This window comes from Suricata suricatta, chromosome 4 (assembly GCF_006229205.1).
Source record: "Suricata suricatta isolate VVHF042 chromosome 4, meerkat_22Aug2017_6uvM2_HiC, whole genome shotgun sequence".
NCBI lineage: Eukaryota > Metazoa > Chordata > Mammalia > Carnivora > Herpestidae > Suricata > Suricata suricatta.
This window is the reverse complement of record NC_043703.1, coordinates 39,398,481-39,404,480: the sequence shown is the minus strand read 5'-3', so window position 1 is coordinate 39,404,480 and position 6,000 is coordinate 39,398,481. Positions and strand designations below refer to the sequence as shown.

At 36.0% G+C, this 6,000-nt stretch overlaps 1 long non-coding RNA gene across 1 annotated transcript in view; it reads right to left on the bottom strand.

Moving 5' to 3' along the window:
• Window positions 1-1,567: 1,567 nt before the first annotated feature.
• LOC115288985 overlaps window positions 1,568-6,000 on the bottom strand; it is a 40,877-nt gene continuing 36,444 nt past the window's right edge. The window contains exon 3 of the long non-coding RNA XR_003907310.1: window positions 1,568-1,803. This is a non-coding gene — a long non-coding RNA (uncharacterized LOC115288985). The remainder of the gene's footprint in view (window positions 1,804-6,000) is intronic.

Genomic DNA, 6,000 nt, shown 5'->3' with positions numbered 1-6,000 from the left:
TGATCCACTCTATATTTAAACAGACTTAGGAATGCTAGGAATTACATCAATTCATGATCTTTCAAAGAAGGCATTAAAATCTATAAAGGGGTCTCCTTTATGTATAAAATCCTATCCTTGCTTTTTGCATTTTTGCATATTGTAATAAAAAATTAAATTCCATTTGTTTTTTTTTTCCTCTAATAGTGGAGAGTTGTTAAAAAGTCTATTAAAATCCATTACAATAGTGTTTATTTACCTGTAAAGAGTTTTCCCTCCATAGTTTCTCCTTAGAATATTTCCAGCTTCTGTAATTCTGATTTGGTTATTTCTGGTTTTCAGTAAAAGGCACAATGCTCTATGTATAGGGAAGATTGTATTTGTATCCATTCTAATGAAAAATATTATTTTCCTCATTATATTAGCTTCCAGTTGGAATGGGGAAAATTGTAAACTTATCTAGGATGATTTCTGATTATGACTCCTGCTAGTCTTTAAGAATTATGTTTATTCTTACCAGCCTCAACAAACAGAATGATCACAATAAATAAATAAGGCTGCATCTGCAGTCTTGTGGTCCATTCAATTTAGGATACATAGAAACATCAGTATTTGAAAAGTGAAGAAAACTGTCATTTTGTAAATGTCCATTTAAAAATATGCCCAGCTCATGTAGGCAAATGAATGTGGAAGGGTCTGTTATTAAATAGCAAACCAATGTTTCTTTCCCATCTCATAAAAATTCAAAATGAAATACTATAAAAAGTACAGTTGTGTCATGTTTTCTGTAAATATTAATTACATTCATAGTCATGCAATGTGGTAGGAAATAGTGAATTTAAAACGTATTTATTAATCATTTTGACATGTAAGGGACAAGATTTTCAGCTGCTGTGCTTTGCTGATAGAGATGATATTGTTTCCCTGTTACTGTTCACCTGTAGTGACAGCGATTTCATAAACCAAATGCCTCCCACTCTACCCACCAAAGTTTAACACCATTCCCCAATTTTTCTTAGTTACCTTTCTTAAATAAGGCTGAGTTCCTTTCTGGTTTTTTTTTTTTTTTTGCTCCATGTGTTTGAAGTATTGCTGACCTTCACTTTTATAGATTGTTAAGAAGCAACTGCATAAGATACCTCTACAATGAATCAATCTGTCAATCTGGATGATTATTCTGCTTTTAGAACTCAGCTAAAAATGTAATTTAAAAGACCCGGCTTTATCAGTCATCATCAGGAATAATCATTATGTAAACGACACAGTTAAGCACTTTTTGTTACCAATGAACATGTCCCAAAACATAATACAGAAAATTGTTTGCATTTTTTGAGATCGTTGTAAAAAAAAAAAAACAACACCTAATTTTCCTTCACCCAACATCTAAATTCAAATGAGTAATTGTAGCAAGATACAGTTGACTTGATTAACTGTTTAACTAAGTAAAGTAAAATCATAGGTTAAAAGAGAATTAAATCCAGGTAGATTCTATTATACATACACCATTAATAATTAAGCATAGAAGAGGGCAATGTTTAGGATTTTGTTATTGTTATTTACTGCTGTGAAACAAATCAGCTAACCTTCATTTGCTTAAAAAACATTTATTTTTCTCATGAATCTGCAGTTTGGGTAGGACTCATTAGGATCATTCTTCCTTTCTCCACAGTATCAGCTAAAACATCTCAACTGGGGCTAAAGAATGCACTTCCAAAATGGTCCATTCATGTTGGTAGCAAGTTGTTGACTGGTTGTTTCTCTTCACATGGGCTTATCAATGGGTCACTTGGTCTTCCTCATTGCTGGGGTTCAGGAGCAAGAATCCTAAGGGACAGAACATGGAGAGTCAGTTCCTTAAGATCTGAACTCATAATCTGGCCTAGAGTTACCAATGCTTTATTCTATTGGTCAAACAGTTACAAAGACCAGATACAAGGGGAGGGAACATTAATCTTACTCTGTCTGAATGTTGTGGGGGAAAAGAATGGGGCCATGTTAAAACTTTCCCTTTAATTTCATCATCAACAAACACTCTTGGCAGCCACAATTAATTCTAGTATAGTAGTGTTAATCGTTTATCAACTGCTGTGGCACGGAGGTGATGGTGCAGGGTTCATAGCTGATGGCCAAGAAATTCTTAAAGAACTCTTAAAGATGTCTTTAGTGCAGAAAGGTGATTTTATTAAAGCATGGGGACAGGACCCACAGGCAGAAAGAGCTGCGCTGGGGGTTGTGACAGATAACGCATTATAGACCTTTAAGTTGGGAGGAGGTTAGGGATAGAATAAGTCCCTAAGGTATTTTGGAAGCAAGCTTTTAGGACCTGGAGGGGTCAGCTGGTGTTAGGAAAACATCATTTATTGCCATTTAGTAAAACCTCAGTCATGAGAGCCCTCACATATATATCAGGGGGCCATAAACTTAGAGTATGATTGCCAGCATGTATCTTGGGGCAGTTGAGAAAACGGAAGTCTCTAAAAAAATGTTTTATGTTAAAGAAGACTTACAGAATCCTGCGGGGGGGGGGGGGGGTCAGGATACTGTAAGGCAAGATTCCCTTTTGCCCCTAGCAAGTGTCAACATTGAAGCAGCCGAGTTCCTGGAGGGAAGTTACTCTGCCTGTTTCAAGGACGTGTCAGTGGGCTATAGGCAGTAAGGCAATGTAATTCTTCTGTTGCCCTAGTTTCCCACAGCACCATGGCAAGCACTGAAACCCCTTTCCTTTGTTCTTGGATAGCCAGGAGTGTCAGAGGAATAGCACACTTGTCCTACCCTGGGTGTGGGAGGATGCTGTTAGCCTGTACTTCACCGTCAGCTTGCCCCGTGCTCGCGCATCATCAACAAATATAAAATGTATTGCTGAGACATTCTCTAATCTAGTAGGGATAGATTTCCCCAATAATTAGGTAGGTGACACTTGGGTTTGCTTGTTGGCTCGGTCAGTGGATGCATACCGACCCAAAATAAGTTTACCAGATTCTCTCCTCTTGGATTTTGAAATTGGGTCTGAAACATAGTCAATCATCATTGAAACTAGATTGAAAGTTTATATAAACTCAGGAATTTTGCATAGACTATTTCAGGCTATGTGCACACAGAGAAAGTGAATCAACTTAGAGGGAAAGAAAGCTGAGAGTCCAATAGGACGTAAGAAAGAAAAAGTACATGAGAAACACAAGCTGTCCAGATACTTGATTACTGACTATTTGCAAATTCTATTCCCTCGGTCATTTTGCAAATTATGTTCCCTTGGTCATTTATGCATGAATTCATATTTACTTAATGTTTCCCTTGAGCAGGGTCCTGGGGATACCATGATAAACAAAAAAGATAATGGTGCTGCCTCCAGGGAATCTCTATGGCTATGAGCGAGACAGTAAACAAACCACATGATTCATATATAAGAAAACAGTATACTTGCAGATCAGGACAAGCCTTTGGGTAGAACATAGGTCTTTTTTTTAGGTAGTGTGTTCAGGAATGGCCATACATTTCATGGTTAGCAACATATTCTGCATGGATGTTCTGTTCACTAATCATAATTTTTATTATAAGTTCTTGATAAAATTGGCCATAATTCTATGCAATGCAGATCAGAAGTAATTACACTTATTCAATTATAATTTTCAAACAAAGAACTGATTAGATTGTAATGGGACTTTAATCCCAAAGACCTTTTATTATGTATGTTTTGGGATGTAATTTTCCTTTTTCTCTTTCTTTTTATTAAAAAAATATTGTCAAAGCAAAAAATCAGTTTGTAAGAGCTAGAGGATGTGGGCCTTCTGTATTTGCTAATTTTCTTTACCTGAAAGAAAAGTAACCTTTCCCATAACTTCATGACAGAATGTAGTTCCACAATTTAGAGAAAGGTCTCTGGAATCTGGCTCCTACTCTCCCCCAGAAACTGAGAGAAAAAGGTGCTGTCTTCCTTAATGATTCCATTTCAAAGCTATGCCTCACAGGTCCCTGAGAAAAACATTTCTGCCTTGTAAAACTGGCAAGCAGCTTTTAAAAAGATTTACATCTCAAAGGAAAGAGAAAGAATTTGCAGTTACAAGGTTTCTAAAGTAATGACGCTTAAAGCAAAGGGAGGTCAGAGGCCTTTGTGTTTAAGCCCATAGGTTCTGTAAAGGTGGAGGATAGGAGAAAGGTCAGAGGCCTGGAGGCAGGAAAAAGCTTATCTGAAGTTTGATCAAGCTGAGGGAAGTGTTAAGGCCGCTTTGGTCAATACTTTATCATAGAATGATAATAGTTAAGGCTTCATGCACTGGATAGATAGATAAATGATAGATTTAATATGATAGATATTTGTTATAGATATTATACACATGTATATAGTATTTTATATGTAGGACCAATAATATATACAATGTTGTGTTATCTATGTAATCTAATGTGTACATGAGCATAGTTGAATATATATACTTATATATAATAAGATTAAAATGAGCCTTTATTCCAAAGAGCTCTTAATGTGTATGACATAGGAATATAATTTTAACATCTGTATATACATATTCATAATACTAAACAAAGCTTCCTTTTTGAAGTGTTCACATCCTTTACCAGCTCTTGTTTTAAGTATTTTAAATAGCTTAATTATTTTAAGACCTTAACCTCATAAAATAAACATTATTACATATTTTAAGTAGAAAAAACTGAGGTGCTTGGCTGAAGGTTTTTATTGAACCTACTGGCTCAGTAGGTGGAGAATGGGCCTCTTGATCTTGGGGTTGTGAGTTCAAGCCCCGTAATGGGTATAGAGATTACTTTAAAAAAGTAAAATCTTTAAATAAATAAGTAAATACATAAAAACATAAATAGAAAAAAATGTGAAATAGAGTGATTAGTGAAATACCCATGCATAGGTAACAAAAATGATAAAAACGGATTTCTGAAACAGAATCAGTTTACTCTGAAGTGGATGAACATTAACAGGTACTGTTACGCCCAGATTACTGGGTCCCCCAAAACCGAGACCACCAGGGAGTCCGAATCACATATGCAAAAGCAAAGGGCGTTTAGTTGGGGCTTAAGCCCAGTCTCTCAGACCTCAGCAACCAGTGGATCCGTGCTGAGAGCCCCATCCTCAGTCGGGCAGGACTTTTATTACAGTCAGGGCGAGGGATGGGGTGAAGGGTGGAGTGAGGGGCTGGGGTTACAAAATGATTGGGTGGCTCATCGGCAGAGGTTGGTGCGGAGCAGGGTGATTGGCTAATTTAAAACTAAGCGGGCCTAAAAAGTAGCGGGAATGGGAGGTACCTTTCTGGTGTCTTATAATTGGCCGGAGCTAGGGCTGGTGCTTGCTCTGCAATAGGTGGGTGTGGGTCTTTTTTTCTCTTTCTGCCCGGGCCGAGTCACTCCTAGGAAAACAGTAACTTATGCCTTCTAGTTTCTGAGGCTTATTTGAAGCCTGTCATGGTGTTAGTTTGGCTCTTCAATATCACAACAAATGAATTTTACTGATTTTAAATATAGGAACAGAAGAATAAATTCAAATACTTGAAAATAAACATCTAAAAATTACATTTATTTGAAAAAATAACCTATGTAAAAAATAGCTGCTAGTACTTTATTATATTACATTTGCTGACTAAGTCCTAAATCTGTGTGTCATAGTGATGAGGAGTCCATGCTTGTCTGCAAGAAAATCATGTGTTGACAGAAAAATAGATTGCAAAAAACTTCCATTCATGAAACTGCTTTAATAAAAACCTCCATCTATTCAGCTGTTCCAATTGAAAACTAATAAATGGCAAATACCTTACAACTTGAAAGGATTATCATGTAGTTGTGAGTTAGATTTTTTTGTTTGCTTTTATTTCATTAAATTCAACACTTCTCTACCCCATTAGAGAATCACTGACAGCAGTATTCATACAAAATGCTCTTCATGTTGAAAGAAGAAAGGAAAAGAAAAGAAATACTAGATATAATTTAACAAAGTCATATGGTTTTGAAATATAATTAGAAATAGTATAAATTAATACAATTTAAAAAATTAGTTTTATACAGAAC